Source organism: Palaemon carinicauda, chromosome 43, assembly GCF_036898095.1.
Source record: "Palaemon carinicauda isolate YSFRI2023 chromosome 43, ASM3689809v2, whole genome shotgun sequence".
Taxonomy (NCBI): Eukaryota; Metazoa; Arthropoda; class Malacostraca; order Decapoda; family Palaemonidae; genus Palaemon; species Palaemon carinicauda.
Window position 1 is genome coordinate 57,869,503 of NC_090767.1, and position 22,400 is coordinate 57,891,902.

Genomic DNA, 22,400 nt, shown 5'->3' on the forward strand with positions numbered 1-22,400 from the left:
TCCGGACACGTGGCTGTAGGGGAACATACGCTGCCCCTACACGACGAACATAAGGAGTGAGGGTCGACCTCAGGCTTAGACAGGAAAGCCCCACAAGATTTACCGGCCATAGGTCCGGGACAAAGGCGGGGATGCTCCAGAATGAACTAGCAAGGCACCACGCGACACAGGAACACAGAGGGAAAGGGTAGGAAAGGGTAAGGAATGAACACAAAGGGACCACGTGGGGACCGCATGGGACACAAAGGGTCGCACTGGGTAAGGAGAGCGCGGCGAGATGTTATCACGACGCGACCAGAAAACTTACTGGCGATCGAGACCTGAACGAGCACGCTCTCTGACCCCGGGTCGCCTCATGGCGCGTATCACTGTGCCAGAGGTTCTCCCGCATAGAAAACGGAAATAGGGTAAACTACACAAAATTCTGGTCGGTTGGGAGGAGATCCCAGATACTAAGTAGTTCGAGGTAAGTACTCCGTGTTGGAACAAAGGTGATTTTACCTGATATTTCTATTCTTTACCAAACATAGCTTTATATTATTGGCATGGTCAATATCTGAGCAGAGAAAATCCAACCACCAAATAGCTGTCTGATAAACTAATGCAACTACACTTGTCGCCCTGTTTAACGGATACGCTGGTTGGGGTCTAACCCGTTAGTAAAAGCAGGACGGGACTTACAGATTCCCTATATAAGCTAACCTACACAACCTTCAAATTACCAAACCTAACAAAATCATTTATGAAACTCCAACAGCCCAGAAATCAATCCTTTACGTAAAGAATCAAATCTTTCTTACCCTTATTAGAGAGAGTTGTCTTGACGTATAATCAAAGACTGAACGACACTAAAACCCAAGGTCGGATGACATGCCGTGCATCCGGCCGATTTCTCAACAGCATTATCGTCATTATCCTCTATGGTACCTAAGCTGTATGATGACCATCTGTCCCTCAAGTCATCTGTATGAGTAGCTAAAAGGGACTCTTTCATTGTCCCTCACAGTCCTCAACATCATCTTGGCGGGTATCCTTCTACAACTTGATTTTAAAGTAACGTCCTTCACCTTTAGACAGACATTTCCCCCATTCTTCTCCAGCAACGCTTACATCTTCGCAGAGACCTGAAATAAGACGGAAAATCAGAACTACTAATATTGTTGAGGACTTATCTGAGGCAAATATCCAATTCTTATCAATGATTAGTATGCTGTGTGCAATATTGCAGCTTGACTGAAAACAAATTCTTTTACACAATTTTGAGTTCATATAAATTGATCAATGTTTCCTTTTATAACCTCAGACAAAAAATACTTAAATAATGAAAAAAAAAATTGAGTAATTTGTATTTTTCCTGACTATACAAACTTGAGTCCTTCAGTAGGAGCAGGAACTTGGTTGTCAAGATTCACAAAGAGGTGGTGGTAGTTACTAGCAAACAAAATCCCTGCCTCCTGCCTCCCCCCACCTGTTCTGGCAACCCTCCCCCCCACCCCCATTTAGCCTACTAAAGCCCTTTACATGTGGACTAGGGAATAAGTTCTTGGGTGACCCGGCAGAGTCCGGTTATAGGCAAAAAGGGGGAAAGAATGTAGACCTCAACAATGTCCAAAGGATGTTGAGAAACATCCTCTAAAGCTGCCTTTGGTAATGTTATTGGCGCAAATGATACCGGGAATTTCTAGTTGAGGGCTGATGCAAAAAGTTCTACCGTTGGTGAACCCCCAAAAGCCATTTAGTGTTTGTGTCTGAGAATATAAAAACCACTTAGATCTAGATTACTGCATCCAAGTCCACCTGCCCAGATTGTCTGACAGGATGTTCTTCTCGTCAGAGCTGAAGCTGGCTTACAGGGACACTGCAGGGCTCTCTATCCAAAGCAGGATCTGTACTATCAGAAAGCAAAGCCGACCAGAAATGGTATTTCCTTGTTTCAGGTACTATCCTACGGTGGTAGTGTCGTTTAACACCACAGACTGGTTTGACAGAAAAGGTTGAGAATACGCTTGGAAGGTAAGACAGGTCATTTGAACGCTAGTATGTTGATGCGGCAATTCCAAACATTGGATTATTGACCTAACACACTCGTGTTGGAGCCAGTAAGGCTCCACAACCTTAATGAATCAGCGAAGAGCATAAGTTCAGAAGGGATGAACGGAATGTCTGCACTCCAGCGGAGGTTGGTGTCAGAAAACCACTATTCAGGATCTGTCTTTGATCTCCTCTATCGGAATACTATTCCAGGAGGGACCTTGTTTTGCAGCTTGAAGGCCTTGTGCTGTCACTGTCTTGACAGCATCCTAAGTTGACTGTTCGTAACTAGGTGCTAGAAGGAGACTAGGTGCTAGAAGGAGACTAGGTGTCTCAAAACTCCTTGCCACCAATGGACTTGACATGAGAATTGTCTCTCAACAGGAAAGCTAGCTCTCACAACCTCATAAGGCAATCCAGCAACCAGGGATACTTTCCCTCATACTGCCTAAATTCAAGCCTAAGTATGCCAAGATCTGTTTGGGGCATAAGCAGAAACCAGGGAGAAGATCCTGGTGAACCCCTGTTGGGCTGTTGATGTCCCCCGTGCCACAGCACCCTGAACTGGTATTGTTCACTACCACCAAGTGAAGGTACTATACTCTCAAAAGGAGGACAGACCGGGATCTGGAGGTACACAATTGATTTACCTTTCACCTACTTCTTTACCTTGGACTGTGTTTACTGGAAGATATAGAGGACTTAGATGGCCAGACAGGTGAAAGGGAGCATCACCAATCAGGAGTAGTTGAAATGTGTTAGACCAGATCGGTCAAAAACAACCACAAGAGCATCTTCTTGTAGCATTCTGCTTTTCCAACTAGAGTCACAGCTTAGATAGTAATAACAATGCTACCCTACGACCGAAATCGATGCGAAGACTCTGATGCCTGTCGTTGAAATCATTCTCCTATTAAGGGACGACAGTTGACATTCATATAAGAACAAGTACTCTAAAAGGTCATTTGATCTGATAATGTTTCTTGATACTTAACACTTTACAATACATAGTGGCATGGACATTATCTGAGAAGAGTAAATACAACCACCAATTAACTGTTTATTGTATCACACCAAAGCAACAACACATTCTGAATAGAGTACAGCTGTCCCTCAGTTTAATGGATATGCTGGTTGGAGCTTAGCAAGTTTGTAAATGCAGGACCTAAAGAGATTCCCTACATAAACTAACCAACACAATACCCTTCACTTACAATCATCTTTAAGAAACTTAACAGTCTACAAATGAATCGTTTCCATAAGGAATTATGATTAGTTTACCCTTCATAGGTATCTAAATCCTTCTTACCTTTATTGAAGAGATGTAGAAGGGTCATCATGACATACAATAACGAGAAAATCTATGACAAGCCGACATGCCGTGCATCCAGCCGATTTCTCAACAGCATTATCGTCATTATCTTCTACGGTAACTAAGCTGTATGATGACCATCTGTCCCTTAGTCATCTGCATGACTAAAAGGCTGTCTTTCATTGTCCCTCACAGTCCTCAGCATCATCTTGGTGGGTATCCTTTTACTACTTGATTTTAAAGTAATGTCCTTCACCTATAGACAGATATTTCCCCCCAGACTTCTCCAGCAACGCTTTCATCTTCGTAGACCTGAAATACGATGAAAAATAATTAAAAATCAGAACTACTCATATTGTTGAGGACTTATCATTGAATGTATCTTGCAGGCATAATAATAAGCATTTCTCTGAGGCAAATATCCAATTCCTATCAAAGACTAGCATTCTTTGAGCAATAATGCACAATGGCTAAAATCCCAAGTCTTTGACTCAATTTTGAATTAACATCAATTAGTCAGTGTTACCTTTCTAACCTCAGGTACAAAAGACACGGAAATCAAAATAAAAAAACTTAAAGTATTTTCTATTTTTCCTAACTAGACAAATCTAAGTCCTTTAATAGAGGCACAAACTTGCCTCCCCACCTATTCCGGCAACTACTAGCCAGCCCTATATGTGGACTAAGGAAGCAGTTCTTGGCTGACTAGGCAGACTGGAAGATGTTCCAGCAGATCCTGCTAAGACGGGGGCCATTCCCAAACGGAAAGGCCAAACTAAGGTTGACAATAGACCAGCTATATCAGTAATACTGACTGTGAACAGGAGTTGACCTGTGAAGAAGATTCCGGCAGTGGTACCTCTGGCGACTCTTACAGCTCCTGCTCCGGTGTCAGCTCAGCTGACGGTGATTCTACTGAGGATGTCAAAACCCTTTAGTCAGACTACCCTCTATATGACTTGATCAGGGCCATCAAGCCTGGAATCTTTCAGTTGGAATCTGGCCAAAGTTTTACCCAATTCCTTACAGATTTTGAGACCTCCTGCGCCAGTCAGTAGATAGACGGCAGAAAGATCCAGTCGATGGACTACTGAGCTTGGAAGGTACCTGAAGGGGGAAGCAGTCTTTCACAGCCTATGAGGGTTCTGAGACCTCCAACCTGGAAATGAAGGATCTCCAACTCGACTAGTGCTAAGGATCCCGAGAGACGAGACACTGGGAGGATGGCCCGATTCCAGAGCGCCACCTGGGAGAAGTTCGAACTGTTGAAAATTTACTCTATGCAGTTGGCCTCCTTGTATAAGTCAACATACCCACGGTGTAACCTGGACAAAAGAGACCCAAGGCACAAGCTCCTCAAAACTGTTCCCAGTAAAGTGGCAAGTTGGCTAGAGCAATCCCTGGCCACCATGAAAATTCCTACTGGTCGTCAGACCACTTGGGAGGATGTCCTGCCCCTGCAGTGTGTCCTGGATGACGTAACACGCCAGGAGAGCAAAAAGCCAGAGGATTTGTTCGAGCATACACACGCACAACTCCTCGACCTCTTCGGAAGCCTGCACCTGCCACCATTTTGCACCCCAGGCAGGTCTCCTCACTTCCAGAGAAAACACCAGTACTCAACTTGATGGAACAAACCTCTCAATAAGAAGACCTACCCATTTTGGTTTTAGAATGATGTCAGTGCCTAAGCAGTTGAATAAACCCCTATTGTATATCTCTGACTGTCTCATCCACATTTGGGGTGTAGAAAGGACATTCATCAGCTCAAGAGAGTTCAGGTGTGAGGCAAGCGATTGCCTTGAGCGCATGCTGCTGAACGCAGGGAAAAGCTCAGCAATGACCTTGAGTGAACAATTGCTTTCTACATGTCTTTCAGGTCGACATGGGTGCAAGCCCCAGGGGAGGACAAACCTAGTTCATGCTCTACTAACCCCCTAGATGAAGTAGGATCACCGATTGTGGCCGAGTGGGAGACGGGGGGGCATTGGGAGCGAGGCAAAAGGTGAGTGAGCCTTGCTTGTGAATTTTACCAAAGCAGGCAGAGCAATCTCAGTTGTGCAAGGGCGTGCACAAGCCATGGGGATCGAGCCGAGTGCTAGCTTATGATGCTGAGCTCTCAATCCAGCCAGGTGAGCTGATCGGCGTGGATAATTTGTGAACTGAGTACTCGCTATTGACAAAATCTCCGTGGAACTCCGAAGAGTTAAAGCACTCTAGTGTCAGAACACGTAAGCCCTCCTGAACCACCTGGTCAGCACAACAGCAAACGCTTGCGACAGCATCTGCCATAAAACCCCGGAGGGTTGGCGGGCTCAGAGGAAGATCCTGGCTAAAGCATCTGTCTCAAGTGAAATGCTAGCTTCCCCCTGAAGGAGGGGAGGAATTCAAATGGCTAAAACAATTTGATCCCCATACCAAATTGCTGGAAGCGAGTTGATCGCCAGATTCGGAAAGCAACTGGCTTCCGATAAGCGAGACTGAAAACGTTGAAACAACAGCAATCACTAGGATGTGTGTTATTCATGTGTGTGTGTCAGAAAACCACGGAGGGTTGGCAAATAGACACAGAAGGAAAGAAATCTGATCTTAAGACTTCATAGAAGTCTAACTCCAAGGAGGAGAGAATGAGCTTTCCCCCTTGGCCAGCCTAAGGTGTTAAAGGTAACATGATAATATTAATCAAGTTCTTGACTAAAGCAGTATCTTGGGTAGTGCCATAGCCCCTGTTCTAGGGTCTTCCACTGTCTTAGGGTAGAGTTTTCTAGCTTGAGGGTAAAATTGGACACACTATTCTATATTATTTCTCTTATTCTTGATTGTATTTTTTAAGTTGTAACGGTATATACATGAAAGAATGATCTTAATGCTGTTATTGTTATCAAAATATTAGTTCTCTTATAGTTTATTTCCTTTCCTCACTGGGCTATTTTTCCCTGTTGGAGCCCTTGGACTTGGAGCATCCTGCTCTTCCAACTAGGGTTGTAGCTTAGCAAGTACCGGTAGTCATAATAATAATTCCCAAGACACTATTATATATCCTCATACCGGGAACAGAGACCAGCAGGAATTCGTCCAGTTTCAACCCAGTGGGGACAGGGCTTTGTCTCCACCGACTGCTGAAATCAAAGTAGAGTTACAGAGAGCGAGCAGGGTGTGATGCTTCCCCGCTAATGACTGGCAAGCCAGCAGCTGCCCGTTGAGATACTACTGCTGGCATTATTGGGTCCTTTTAACTGGCTTAATAGTACTGTACTACCCTGGATTCACCTCTGGTTACGACTTTTTCCTTTGCCTACACTTGCACCAAATAGTCTAGCCTATTCTTTACACGTTCTCCTCTTCCCTCACACACCCGACAACACTGAAGATAACCAGAAAATTCTTCTTCACTCAAGTTGTTAACCCTTTTACCCCCAACGCTATTTGAAACTTTCCAACCCTGAACTCCTAGGCGTTTATTTTTCCAAGCACATTTTGCAATATAATTTTTTTAAATTGCTCTAACAGCCTTAATTTTCGTCATAGAGAGGTCAGGTTAGTCTCATTATTTTGGAAAATGCCTGAAGTTTCTCATAAAGTTATCAGAAATATGCAAAAACATGTAAAAAACAGTTTTTTGCAAGGACGTACCAGTACATCCATGGGGGTAAAAGGATGAGTTTTGTGGAACATACTAGTACGTCCATTGGGGATAAAGGGGTTAACTACTGCATTGTAACTGTTCAGTAGCTACTTTCCACTTGGTAAGGGTAGATGAGAGACTTTAGCTCTGGTAAGCAGCTCTTGTAATGGCAAAATACTCGGCCACACAAATGGGTAGAACCAAGGAGGAGGAAGATAATAAATTGAGAGAGAGATGCAAGACACCAGCGCAAAGATCAATGATTAAATAGCGTTATTTCCGCAGACAAATATACCCATAAATATACTTGGGTAAGGGGGTTGGTCGTAAGACCGCTACACTGATATAGGGTGTGTTCAAAGGCGTTTCAAGTTTTTAGTTGTGGTAGTCGACTCACCATAAATAAGCAAATAAGGGTTTCTGCTAGTTATTGTCCCCAGAAACGTTAAAAACACAAATAATACACGTAAACCAATCACGATTTCTCTGTAACTATTATCTTACAGTATACTAATAGTTTACGCGTCACATCAAACAAGACGGATAAATACCGTCTCACCACAGAAACCACCTATTTGCCTAAGGACCCCATCTTCTATACATATCATACCAATGCGTCTAAAACCAACGCATGATTAAGTTATACCAAAATAGAGAACACTTGCAGTTTTACTTTATTGTATCATAATATCTTTATGATAATCATCGAAATATATATTTTTCAAATTTTTTGGATAGGTTATCAATTTTACCCCCCCCCCCCCCATGGACGTACTGATTGACACCCTTGGTGGAGGGTCAGAGACAGCCAACATTGTTGGAATTTTTACTCAAGAGTTAATAAACAAGCTTAAGGGTTCGTACCTGATAAGGAAGCTGACTTCAATGAATACTTTCATTATGAGATCCAGCGATCCACCCAGGGGGCTGAAGACCTCTAGGAGCTATCAAACTGGTGTAAATACTTCTATGTTGACAGGACCTCCTCCAATACCCTTGTTCCAGGCGCTCTCAAAGAACAAATTGACCACCTGACTAAAATCAATGATTGTGGAAGACTGTCGCAATCTCCACGAACAATCATAAAAATACAAAAGTTCCAAGAGATGAAAAGGGTATTAGGATTAAGGGAATGTAGTAGTAGATCCTTCCCCCACTACTGCACTCACTGCTATGCATGGTCCCAGAGTGTAGCAGTCCTCGTAAAGAGTCTGGACACGTTTCAAGTAATGTGAGGCGAACACAGATTTACTCCTCCAAAAGGTTGTGTCCATAATGCTCTGCAAAGATCGATTCTGTTTAAAAGCTACAGAAGTTGCCACAGCTCTAACTTCATGCGTCTTAACTTTCAGCAGTTTGAGGTCGGCCTCACCGCAGTGTGAGTGAGCCTCTCTTATCAAGAGCCTGATAAAAAATGATAGGGCGTTTTTTGACATCGGTAACGAGGGCTTCTTGAACGAATACCAAAGTGCTTCTCACTTGCCTCGTAATTCTTTAGTTCTGTCCAGATAGAACTACAGTGCTCTTACAGGGCACAGGACCTTCTCCAATTCTTCACCAACCACATCGGAAAGGTTCGGAATCTCGAAAGACTGAGGCCATGGATGAGAAGGGCATTCGTTCTTGGCTAGGAATCCAAGTTGTAAGGAACAGATAGCTCTGCTGAAAGCATGAACCTCACTGACTCTCTTAGCTGTCACCTGACTAACCAAGAAAAGTCTTTAAAGCGAGATCTTTAAAAGAAGGGTTCAAACCTGTCACTCGTGAGGAACTTCAAGACGACATCCAGGTTCCAGGCTGGTGATTCCTGTTGTCGCTCCTTAGAAGTCTCAAAGGATTTGAGAAGATCCTGTAGATCTTTATTATTTGAGAGGTCCAAGTTCCTGTGCCTGAAGACTGCTGCTAACATACTACTGTACCCCTTGATGGTAGAGGAAGAAAAGTTGCGTTTTCTTCTAAGTTTAAAAAAGAAGTCAGCAATTTGAGTCAAAGAGGTACTGGATGAGGAAACTGAGTTGACTCTGCACCATTCTCTAAAAACTTCCCACTTGGACTGGTAAACCTTGATGGTAGAAGTCCTCCTTGCTCTAGCGATAGCCCTAGCTGCCTCCTTCGAAAATCCTCTAGCTCTTGTGAGTTTTTCGATAGTCTGAAGGCAGTTAGGTGTAGAGCTCGGAGGTTATGATGGTGCCTTTCCAAGTGTGGTTGTTTGAGTAGGTCTACTCTTAAAGGAAGGCTTCTTGGGATGTCCACCATCCATGTAGTACCTCTGTGAACCATTCTCTTGATGGCCAAAAGGGAGCCACTAAAGTTAATCTGGTTCCCTCATGAGACACAAACTTTTGTAACACCTTGTACAGAACTTTGAATGGGGGGGAACGCATCCATGTCCAGGTGAGACCAATCCAGCAGGAAAGCGTCTATGTGGACCGCTTCGAGATCTGGAACTGGGGAGCAGTATGTGTCCAGCCTTTTCGTTTTCGAGGTTGCGAACAGGTCTATGGACGGACGACCGCAAATCCGCCAACGTTTCTTGCAAACCTCTTGATGCAATGTCCATTCCGTGGACAGGACTTGATTTCTCCTGCCGAGGCTGTCTGCCATCACGTTCTTTTCTCCTTGGATGAACCTTGTAAGGAGGGTTACATTCCTCTCCTTTGCCCAAACGAGAAGAACCTTTGCAGGTTCGTAAAGGGACCTCGAGTGCGTTCCGCCCTGTTTGGCTATGTATGCCTATGCTGTAGTGTTGTCGGCATTGACCTGCACCACTTTGTTCCATACCAACCCTTCGAAACCTTTGAGGGCCAACAGGACTGCTAACAGCTCCTTCTGGTTGATGTGGACGCTCTCCTAATCACTTGTCCACAGACCCGAGATCTCCAACTTGCCCAGTGTTGCTCCCCACCCCGAGTCCGAGGCGTCGGATCACAACACAAGGTCTGGGCTCCTTTGTTCCAGTGAGAGACCTTCCTGAAGTTTGCCCGGACCGTTCCACCATTGGAGGCAACTTCTTACTGGTTCCGTAAGGGGAATGCTTTCCATCTCTAGGCTCTTTTCCTTGTCCCAATGATGATTGAGGCGATATTGAAGAGGACGGAGATTCAGTCTTCCCAGGGAAACAAACTGCTCCAGTGAGGAGAGGGTTCCCACCAGACTCATCCACTCTCTCACAGAACATATTCTTTTCTCTAGAAAAGTACGAAGTTTCAGGAGGGCTTGTTCCATCCTTGAGGGCGACGGAAAAGCCCGAAAAGCTAGACTGTGAATCTCCATCCCCAAATAAAAGGATCTTCTGGGACGGAATCAGTTAGGACTTCTATTCTTTTCTCTAGAAAAGTACGAAGTTTCAGGAGGGCTGGTTCCATCCTTGAGGGTGACGGAAAAGCCCGAAAAGCTGGACTCTGAATCTCCATCCCCAAATAAAAGGATCTTCTGGGATGGAATCAATTGGGACTTCTCTCTGTTTACAAGAAGACCCAGTTCCTTTGACAATCTCAATGTCATGTGCAGATCCTTCAGACAGCGAGTGAAGGAATGAGCTCCGAGTAGCCAGTCGTCCAGATACAAGGAGGCTCTGATGCCTCTCGAGTGCAGTATGCTCGCTACATTTAACATAAGCTGCGTTAAAATGAGAGGAGCGGTGCTGAGGCAGAAACACAAGGCTCGAAACTGGAAGACTTCCTTCCTGTAAACGAACCTCGGGCAACGCTTGAAACATGGATGAATGGGGATATGAAAATAAGCGTCCTGGAGGTCTTAAAGAGACCATCCAGTCGCCCTTTCATACTGCTGCTAGCACAGTCTTTGGTGTCTCCATGGAGAACTTTGTCTTCTGAACAAAGTCGTTGAGAGCACTTACATCCAGGACTGGTCTCCATCCCCCCGAGTTCTTGGAAACCAGGAAAAGGCGGTTGTAGAACCCCGGTGACCGCAAGTTTCGTACCGTCTCTACTGCTTTCTTCTCTAACAAGAGAGACATTTGGAGATGCATAGCCTGCCTCTTCGACTCCTCTTTATATCTGGGAGAAAGATCTACCGGATCTAAACTAAAGGAGGTTTCATAATGAAAGGAATCTTGTATCCCTCCTTCAGTACAAGAACGGACCGAGGGTCTGATCCCCTTTTCTCCCACGCTCGCCAGAAGTTGTTCAGTCTGGCTCCTATTGCTGTCTGAAGGCGAAAGCAGTCAGACTCTGCTTCGCCCAGATCTGGAACCTCTCCTTCTTGCTCTCCTCCCGTCGGGTCTGGAACTACCCCTATTGACGGGTTTCCCTCGAAAAAGCTGTGAAAACTGAGGGAATGGAGTCTCTTCTTTCGGTTTGCGGCTAGTAAAGGAAGTCGGTAGGACCTTCCTTGCAGTCTTAGAGACTAGATCTTGAGTGGCCTTCTGGGTCAAAGCGGAAGACACCTCTCTTACTAACTCCTGAGGAAACGGAGGGGGAGAAAGCGGTGCATACAGCAACTCAGACTTCTGAAAGAAAAGAACACATTTGTGCTCTTTTCTTAAGAACCCCAGCTGAAAAGAGGGCTGCCAACTCATTAGAGCCGTCTCTAACGACTTTGTCCATACAAGACATGATCAGGATAATACTATCAGTGTCAGTATCCTTAGGGGTTGAAACTTTCTTCCCCAAGACTCCCAGAGTCCAATCCAGAAAGTTGAAAACCTCGAAGGCTCTAAAGACGCCTTTGAGGAGTTGATCAATTTCAGAAGTAGACCAGAGAATCTTGGTCCTTCTCATGGCCGACTGACGAAGAGATTCTACTATGCATGAAAAGTCTCCCTGGGCAGAGCCAGGAACTCCCAAGCCGAGAACTTCTCCCGTCTCGTACCACACGCTTGACCTGGAGGCTGATCTAGCTGGAGGAAAAGAGAAGGCTGTCTTGCCTTGTTCTTTTTTGGACTGCATCCAGTCTCCCAACATCCTTAAAGCTCTCTTTGATGACCGAGAACCGTCTTGGTGAAAAGAGAAGCCTTCGCTGCCTTCCCCAGGGTAAACTCCGAAGGTGGGAAACGTGGAGCAACAGGAACACTATGATCAGGAAATTTTTCTGTAAAAATTTTCATAATCCTCTTAAGATCAACTGAATGATGAAGGGTCTTAGTCTCTTCTTCCTCCAGGAAATTTTCTAAAAGGTCAGCCGTGGAAAGGTGATCATCAATCCCTTCCTCTGATAACACTAACCAAAGTAGAGACGTCTTTACGGGCTCTACTACTGTCAGCCACAGGTGCAGGATCATCATGTTCAACGTCACATTGATCCAACGCTCGACGCTCAGAAAGAAGTCGCTCGCGATCATTACGATCGGAAATAACGCGCTTGCAATCTTGATGCTCGGAACGACTGGTGTCATCATGACGACCGAGGCTCTTACGCTCGGTGTCACGTCCGACTGCTTGACGTTTGGCGTCACGTTTTGCTTGACGCTCAACGTCACCTGCTTGTCGCTCGGCGTCACGTTTAGCTGCTTGCCGATCATCTTCACGTTTGGTCGCTTGGCGTCACGCATGGACGCTTGACGTTTGGTATCAAGTGGATCAGGGTCTCGACGTTTCACAGAAACCTTATCACGTCGTACAGCGCCGTGTTCAATTGCCTGACACTCGGAAAGCTGTCCGTCGTCAAGCGCCTCTCGACTAACCGCCTTACTACGCTTGCCGTCAAGTTGCGAAGATTCCCAACGCTCGGGAACTTGGCGAGCCACTCTCTTGCTGTCCGTAGGTTGATCCATTTGCATCAAAGAAGAGAGTGGTTGCTGCATATCTTGCAGCATACTACAGTTCGGGTTAACTTGTGGTAAAGCGGGAGAAGTTACTTCCACCACAAACTCCCTTCTTCATCGCTCATGTAACGCGCAGAGTGTCCAGGAGACGACAACCAGTCTGAGTGTGGCGGCGGAGCATGCACCGAAGTGATACCAGACTTAAGAACTTGTTCTGCAACAGGCTGGACTAGACATATGTCAGAATCCGACGTCCTAACAGGACGTTTAGCAGGAGAACCGTCTTTAGAAGGAGGAAAACACTCCGGACTGCTCCAATGGCTACAACCAGGCGCTTGCGGCGACAAGGCGCGACGCTGATCTTCTGCATCCATTTTCCTCTTAAGAGGTCTGGAAGCTTGAAGCCAGCCTCTGCTGTGCGCTGCGTCATCCGAAGATGAGGTAAACACCTTAACCTCACCTTTCCCACGGTGAGGACGAGCGTCCCGTGAAACGTCAAAAGGTAAGCTCGAGGGGACGTCTGCTCGAGCGATAACGCCTCTCGTTCCCTTTTGCCGATCGGCATTCCTTCTCCCAGGGGTTGGGGAGCTTGGAAGAGGTCTAAAGCTAGGTGAACGACAGGTCCGAGCAGACGCACCCTCCACTGCACAAAACACATTAACCGCACTTTTCGCTCTGACACTTTTTAAATGATCAACATCGGACATAAGTTGGTTCCTGTCCGCAGCAAGCGATTCAACCCTAACTCCCAGGGCTTGAATAGCGACCATCATGTCCTCAAGGGTAGGCTCAGCGGTTACAGTAGTGGGATCTGAAACTACCACTAAAGGGGAAGGATTAGGTTCAATGATATGGAAAGAAGAAAATTCTCTAGACCGAGAAGAACTTTGTCTAATTCTCTCTCTCTGAAGTTTACGAGTGTAGCTGTCAAATTCCAGCCACTCACTCTCAGACAACAAAACACATTCATCATACCGATCCCCTAACTCACATACTTTACCCCTAAATTTAACACAAATTGAGTGGGGGTCAATTGAGGCTTTAGGAAGCCGGGTCTTACATCCTTTCACACACTTTCTATAAGCGGGAGAAGGACCAGCCAATTTGAATATTAATTGAGAGATCAAAACGAGGTCAAAATAATCAAAATCAATCAAGATTTAAGAAAAGCCGAAAGCAAAATCAAACAAGCAAAAGCCAATAACCAAATTAGTAGTACATCACCAAAGATAACTGCAAAAATCCAGGCTAAATCACGAGTGAATATCCAACGATGTCGCCAGCAATGGCAGCATGGAATATCTGAGGAATCATGGAATGGTTCCAAGTACCTCGTGACAGAGGAAGCTGGTGGTACACCTGGCTACTCAGTCAGCGATTGCCGCGAGTTTTGAATTTCCGCCGGACGTCAGGGACTAAAGCTATATTTATATAACCACCGGGTAAGTCTTGTGTTTAAAAATGAGCGATAACCATAGAGGGATCCAATACATTACTGTCTGCCCAATCAAAGGACCCAATAATTCTCCGGCCAATTTTATCTGTGACATCACGTCCTTTATTTACAACTCTAACCCGTAGACACACAATGAATTCTTTCTTCAACATGTGTTTATAGAGGCCTAAATTCTAAAATGATCATCAAACATTAAAAGGGTTACAGTGTATGTATGATAGCGGCCACCTATATGTATGATAGCGGCTCACTTAGAATACGGCAGTCTAAGGGGGGGGGGCATTATATCCCAGTTAAATAAGTAGGTTAGGTTAGAAGGGAAAGTTTAGGTTAGTTGCTGTCCATTTCTTATGGAAGCAGGAGGAACTGGCCGCTGATATACAAAGGCTCCGAAGGGTTTTTAGCAGTTCCAAATTTCTCCTTTAAATTGCGATCTTCCTTTGCATAAAATGTTCTGAGAATTTGCTTGTCAAATAAATCTTTTCCTTTTTGTCTTCAAGATAATTAAAATCTTAATGTTAGCCTTCATATACAATATTAAGTTACTACTTTAAGTCTTATTTGATGCCTTTGTAGTCTATTGTCACAGACCAGGTCAGGAATTGAAACGTGGGTAAATATTTACTGTAGCACAATATTCCTAATGAAGAAAATATGATGTGTTTCTGATGTATTTGTGGATTACTTTGAACTGTTTTGATGCAAAAAACTGGGAGAAAGCCATATTTATCTCATTTAAGCCATTTTAAAATTCTATATTATACAGTATTACTGGAAAAAAAAAAATTTTTAAGAGGGAATCAAACACAAGTAAACCATTTAACCTTAATGCTGCGTTTACACCAAGCGAGTCGAGTCACGTCAAGTCATCACGCGTCATGAATCGCCCAACCCCAGTTTAACATTAATTTGTATGGATATTTGAAGAAACCGTTTACACCGGAAGAGACAAGTCAAGGCAAGTCGCGTCGAGTCACATAGTGGGCTGGACCCATTTTCTACATCAGTCACAGCGAGTCGTCGTCGTGTGATCATCATGGAAGTGGAGTTCCTAATAAACTTGGTTCGAGATTGCCCTCCTATATATGATCCCAGTGACCGCAGCCACCGGGATCGTGATGTCATAGCTGCCCACTTTATTCTCGAGTGTCCAGACCTCATCGACGAAAGAAGAAAAATAGTGGAATTGCAACAGCCGTATGAAGAAGAAAAGAAGATAATAGGAAACGTGGTGTTCAAGAAAGAAGGAATAGAGAAAAGAAAAGAATATATCTATCAAATGTGGAAAAAAAGAGAGAAGAAAATAAAAGAATTAGAATAAAGAAGAAAGGTAAGGAGGTGCCGATGGAAAGGCGAATCCCTCCGCCCAACAACAAGAACAAGAACAAGGTTGCTGCTGCACTGAAGTGTACAGGTAAGACAACAGTTTTATTCACAATGAATTATAAACTAGGCTATGAACTGTACATTCACTATACAGGTATTTACTATGAATAAAACATTAGGCTTATTCACCATGAAATATACATTACTTGGTGTTCAGTTCAAGCATCCATATTCGTTTTCTCTTCTTACGTCTGCGACGACGAGGCCACAACAAAGTAGCCACTTCAACCAAGGAACTTTCATCCATGCCGTACGAAATCAGACGGGTCACTGATACCGACTTGACGCGGGCTGACGCAGTCGCTGTAAACGGAGACGAGTCAAAATGATTCTCATCAAATGACGTTCAAGACTTGACGCGACTCGACTCGCTTGGTGTAAATGCAGCCTAAGATCTTCTCCCATAACCTAACATAGGAGCCATGTCATTGCCGTATCCTATTACCCTAAGAATGTCTCAATCCTGAGGTTGCTTCCTAACCAGCTTCCTTCCTGACAATGTAAACCTAAATATATTTCTTAAATCTTAAAACTGACGCCATAATAGCGTATATAAGACAAAGGTAAAAAGTATCTCATAAGGAAAATCAAATTGCCAACATGCCCTTCTCCACGTCACCTTTCCTTTCTGTCTTATTTCTGGTACACAAAAGACCTGGGATTAATACCTACAGTTGCAAAACGTAGATCACAAAGTATTCTTTTTAACTAAAAATACGTAACAATATACAATTGTGTATTAGCAGAGACAAGCGTCAATTTATACAGAGGTATACGACATTCACGGTTCGATTTGTAACTGTGTTTACTGTTTGTTTACATCGTAGTACGGAACTACCTCTTCTTCTTCTTCCTTTTATCTCGAAGTTGTTACTTCGTATTAAAGAATTACAATGTGATGATGGCAAGATGTTATTCTATCTCATTTCACGGTAGAATGTTAGAAAATAAAGATTAAGAACTGTATTAATGATATTTTTTATGGTATTGGTAAGATTAAGCCCAATTACAGTAATACCTATAAGATTAAGAAGCTTTGCAGCTATCTATTATGGGATAGAGTGCCCGCAAACTCATTTTGCGGAGCGAAGAGCTAAGCAAAGATAATGCTAACAGGATATATAAAGCGATAATTAAGTCTTATCATATATACACAAGAAATTAACATATGAGGAAATGTAAGACAAGGAACAAGTTAACTTCTTTTCTACAAATATATTTAATTCGCAATTTCTCTCATCTTATTTTCGGTTAGAGTTAGACTATCCCAATGCTGTTGCCAACTGTTATAAATAAAATTCTTAATTGCTGGTAAAAATAAACCATTACAAAGAATGGGAAACCTTCTTGGTAGAAAATCAGCTGCAGCTCTCTTTGCCAGTGAATCTGCCTCTTCGCTTCCACACACACCTACGTGTGCCGGAACCCAGCAAGATCAAAACTGCCAGGGGGGCAAACTGGTCGATCCCCAGAGAGAACCACATGGCAAGAACCCTTTCCGCTACCAGAAAATGTAGGGACCATTCTGCTTCTACAACCTGCCTCTGATGGCTGAGTGTGTCTGCTAGTATATTCCTATTGCCCATAATGAGGGCAGGAGACCATCTCCCATTGCTTGTTGATGAAGGCCACTATAGTGGTGGTGTTACTCAAACCTTGGAATGCTTGCAACCACATGAATACTGCCTGCATCTCAAGGACGTTGGTGTGCATATACATTTCTTCTTCAGTCCACACCCCTGAGATGATCAGGATGTCTAGGTATGCTCCAAACCCTCCTTTAATGCAGCCAAGTAGAGTTGCATGTCCGGAGGTAGAGAGTCTAGTAGGACTCCCTGTGTGCCCAAGATGATACTAGGGTGAACACTCAGGTGAAAACTTGTGGTGCTGTGGAGAGACCGAAGCACAGCACCTTGAACTGGTACTTTCTGTTGTCTAGGCTGAATCTTAAGTACTTCATTGAAGACGGATGGACTGGGATCTGGATGTACGCGTCCTTTAGGTCCAGTGTGCACATGAAGTCTTGCGGTCTTACTGCTAGTCTGACTGTGTCCACCGTCTCCATGGTGAACGGAGTTTGTTTGACAAACTTATTCAGAGCCGAGAGGTCAATGACTGGTCTCCAGCCTCCAGTCGCCTTCTTTACAAGAAAGAGTTAACTGAAGAAGCCTGGAGACTCGTCGAGGACCTCTTGGAGAGCGCCCTTCTTCAACAGGGTCTGGACTTCTGCCCGAAGGGCTTGCCCCTTTGCCGATCCTGTGGCAAGGGAGCTCAATGACACTGGATTCGTTGTCAGGGGAGGTAGAGATGTTATGAACGGGACGCGATATCCTAGACTGATCACGGAGATTGTCCAGGAATCGGCCCCGAGTTGCTTCCACCTGTTTGAGCAACTTTGTAGGCATCCCCCCACTGGTGGACATGCAGGAGGACTGCCTATCCTAGCGTTTGCGGCCTCGGCCTCTCCCTCTAGGATTCTTGGAGGCTTATAGGGCTTAGATGTTAAAGCCCTAGGAAGGAGGGAGTCTTGATGAGACTTCCTCCACGTCTCAGCGGCCTGTTCCACATCCTTAGGCTCAAACAAGATGGATCCCTCTAGAGAGGAATGTCTGAGCCTATTGATCTCGGTGCTAGGGACCTTCTGATGGAATCGCTCAGCTACTGCATCCCGATGTTTCAGAATGGTTTGCCCACAAGTTCGAGACTTGGTGGACCAGAAACTCGATCGTGCGAGTACCCGAGAGAAGAAAGGTCTCCATACCTTTCCTGGTACGTCCTTTACAGAAATCCTCAGAACTTATCAGGATACAGTACATACGATCGCGGGAGCTACATGTTTGCCGCCATTTCAGGTTTTTCCTTTGTGTTTCGGTGGGTGGCCTCCCCCTCCCTCCGATCACAATGGTCACCTGATTTTGTTCTGGTCTCCTCCCCCTCTTGGGTCCCTCCCCTTACGCCTTCGCCTCCCTCTTCTTCGGAGGGGGTTGGCTTTGGTCACGTGCTCTATGGTAGTAAACAGGAAGTTCCTCGAGGTGGGGGGTTGGCCCATACGCTCCCTACATCGGTACGGGTAGCACTCTCTTCTCGCTTCAGTTTGGTTGGCCACCAGGCGTTCGAGACTCGGTTTGCGCCTCGTCTCCCGACTCCCCCTCCCCCTGTGTTATCCTCCCGTCCCGGAGGGTTTGGATATTTTAGATTCATTTTTACGTATTGTAGTTGTGTTTCTTTGATCGGTTTCAGACTTCACTCTGTTCTGTTACTGTTCTTTATCCTATATTTATTAGTTTTCTTTATCCTATATTTGTTAGTTTTCTTTATCCTATAGTTGTTAGTTTTTAAGTGTCGGGGAGGGCGATTGCGGCTAAGCTTTTAGTGTAATTTAACATTGTATTTTAAGTTTATATTCATTGCATTTTGCGCCGGATCTTACGCATGTATTCCGGCGCTATTTTTGGGAGATTTTATTTTGTTATATATTGTGTTTTTATATTTTTGTTTTTATGCGCCGAAGGTTCACATGCCCTCCGGCGCCTCTTTATTCACCTGTTTATCCGGAGCCTACGACTTTTGAGATCTGATTTTTAGTCTGTTTGTTCTTTATCGCTTAGGTTTCCCACTCCGGTGGGTATCCCGTATTCTGAGAATTTACTTATATTTTTGTTTTTAAGGCGGTTTATTCGTTCGACTCATTGTTCTGGGCTCCGGATATTGTACTTGGTTAACAGACTTTACAGCGGAGTTTGTTTTTACTTTTGGGTATTTTAGTCGACTCTTACGTGTACCACTTTTCCGCCACTAGCGGATTATAGTCTTACGTTTTTCGCCAGTGAATCCCCGACTCAATTTAATTTTATTCTCGCTTGCGCCCTCAGGACGCATCCAGCCTGCCTCTCCAGGACGCTTCCATCTCGCGACGTTAGGACACATTCAGCTCTCGACGCAAGGACGCTTCAAGTGCTCGACGCCTAGACGTAACAAGTGCCCAGGCGCCAGGACGTAACCAGTGCCCAGGCGCCAGGACGCACGTGTTTCTCGATGTCAGGACGCATCCAGTCCTCGCCGACAGGACTCATCTGGCGATCTGCTTTACTCCTCTGATGCAGGTGAACAGCTAGAAGGAAGGGATCCTTATGCACGCCGTACTGAAAGTAATGTGGATGTTAAAGAAGCCTCCGTCCCTCTTTCCTTCCAGGCATGCCAAAAGTGTGAGCCTTGCTCCTACTGCTGTCTGGAGGACTTGAGCCTCATTTCCTAGTGCGGGCCCTGAACGACCCTCTAGTCGCTCTACTGCCCGTCTCCTGCCTTCTTCCTCTCAACTCGGTCCTAGTAGGGACTCTACCTCGAAAGGGCTGCTGAACTTTCCTCTCCTCTTTCTTCAAAGATGGCAGATTCCCTGGTAAAGCCTTCCTTGCGGAGAGCGTCAGGAGGTCTTGCGTAGCCTTTTGTGCCAGCGAAAGGGTAATGTCCCTGACTAGGGACTCTGGAAAAAGATGTTCTGAGAGAGAGGCGTATAGGAGCTCCACCTTCTGTGCGACCGTAACCGCTTTGGTCGTGAAGGAGCATAATGGAGCCCTCTTCTTCAGAACTCCCGCAGAAAACAGGGAAGCCAACTCGTTTGCCCCATCTCTTAGAGCCTTATCCATACAGGCCATAATACTGGTTAGGTCTTCTGTCCCTGTGGCTTGTATGTGTTCTGCTTTCCTGGCCAGAGTTCAAAGTGCCCAGTCTAAGAAGCTGAACACTTCGATGGATCAGAAGATTCCTTTGACGAGGTAGTCTAGCTCTGACATAGACCACATCACCTTAGCAGAATTAAGGGCATGTCTCCTAGATGAATCTACAATGTTGGAGAACTCCCCCTGGGAGGAGGCAGGTACTCCTAGGCCAAGAGCTTCTCCAGTCTCATATACCACATGCCCGCCTTAGAGGCAGGTCGAGCTGGTGGAAACGAGAAGGTGGTCTTCACTGCTTGTCTACGCTCTTTCAGCAAGTCATTGATCCCAGCCAGAGCCTTCTTTGTCGAAATCGACAGTTTCATCTTGATGAAAGCCGACTGCTTCTTCGACTTCTTCCTCATGAACTGCGACTGAGGAGAACGAGAAGCAGCAGGTTTAAACTCTTCTCCATACAGCTCAAGGAGGGAGCGTGAGATAACCTTATAGTCAGCAGCCGCATTAGCAGGTTTATCTTCGTCCTCCGAAATATCCTTAGTCCTGCATTCCTTCCAACTCTGTTTCCCTTTGAGCTGAAGGAACTAAGTTGGAGGCTTCTTTAATATCCACATTACTTTCAGTACGGTGTGCATAAGGATCCCTTCCTTCTAGCTGTTCACCTGCATCAGAGGAGTAAAGCAGATCGCCGGATGCGTCCTGCCGGCGAGGACTGGATGCGTCCTGACATCGGGAAACACGTGCGTCCTGGCGCCGAGCGCTGGTCACGTCTAGGCGTCGAGCACTTGAAACGTCCTTGCGTCGAGAGGAGGATGCGTCCTGACGTAGAGAGCTGAATGCGTCCTGATGTCGCGAGATGGAAGCGTCCTGGAGAGGCAGGCTGGATGCGTCCTGACGGCGCGAGCGGGAGTCGGAGGCGTCCTCACGACGAGAGTCGTATGCGTCGTGTTGTCGTCTAGAGGAAGGAGAAACGCGGCGCCGAGCGCTTGACGAATCGCGGCGCGTTTCCCTGGCCGAGGAGTGACGTAACCTCCCCTCACCGCGAGAACGGTGCTGTCTGTCGTCCCGAAAGGGAGAGGAACTCCGCTCCCTCTTACTAGCTGAAGAAAACTTTGCGGGTGTTTCTTTGCTAGATTTCTTCACTGGTAATTTGTCGTCCTTACGTCTGCCCGACTGGGGGGAGGGCGGCTAAAAGCTTGAACTAGCGACACCAGTTGTTCTTGCATGAGTCATGAAGGATTTCGCAACCGCTGCTGGGTCTCGCGATTCCGAAGGAGAAGGCTGCCGAGTCACGCTGGTAGCAGGAGAAGGTCCTTCGTAACCTGAAAGAAGAGGAGATCTCTCCTTCCTCCAAGCGTCCTGCGGAGAATCGTCCGATCTAGGTTTAGACCTTTTCACTGGAGAGGCGTTCCAGTCATTGTCGGAAGGAATAGGTTCCGAGCTACTCCATCTACAGTACTCAAAAGGGAAGAGCGAGAACGGGTCTGGTCAGATTGCTGTATCCACCTTCTCTTGGTCGGGGCCTCGATGCCTCATACTGCCATCTGCGTCTAGGAGAGGGGCTCGGAGAAGACACTATCACTTCCAACACGCCTTTTCCGTGGCGATCGTGAGCAGCCTGGGAAATAGCAACAGGACTGCTTGAGGCGACAGCTGACCGAGGATACGTACCTCTCACTCCCTTGCGGCCGTCGACGTACCTTCTCCCTTGGTCCTAGGAGCTTGGTAGAGGTCTAGACCTAAGGGCGTGACAGGTTCGATCAGTCGCCACCTCCACTGCACTTTCACAAGCACTAATTTCACTTGCACTCTTACCTTCCTTCAAGGCTGCAAGCTGGTCCTTAAGATCCTTCATCTCAGCCGCCATCCTGGCGTACTGAGGGTCATCCACAGTAGTCACCGTTCCTGTAGAAGGAGCAGGGGCTACTACCTCAGGAGAAGGTTAAACTTCTACAGAAGGAATTGAGGGGTCAAAAAATATGTCTAGGCTAACATCACTAACAGACTTAGATTTAGATTTAGAAGCCGTCCTGACTTTATCCAATTCTAATTTACGCACATAGCGTTTCATTTCCAACCATTTCTTTTCATCCAAAACCTCACATTCTTTACACCTTTTATCTAGGGCACACTCAAAGCCCCTGCACCCCAAACAAACAGTGTGAGTGTCCACCAAAGCTTTCGGTAACCTCACC

At 45.6% G+C, this 22,400-nt stretch overlaps 1 long non-coding RNA gene across 1 annotated transcript in view; it reads right to left on the bottom strand.

Moving 5' to 3' along the window:
* Nucleotides 1-3,144: 3,144 nt before the first annotated feature.
* The window catches only part of LOC137633933 (uncharacterized), a 150,374-nt gene continuing 131,118 nt past the window's right edge, over nucleotides 3,145-22,400 (bottom strand). The window contains exon 3 of the long non-coding RNA XR_011042358.1: nucleotides 3,145-3,655. This is a non-coding gene — a long non-coding RNA (uncharacterized lncRNA). The remainder of the gene's footprint in view (nucleotides 3,656-22,400) is intronic.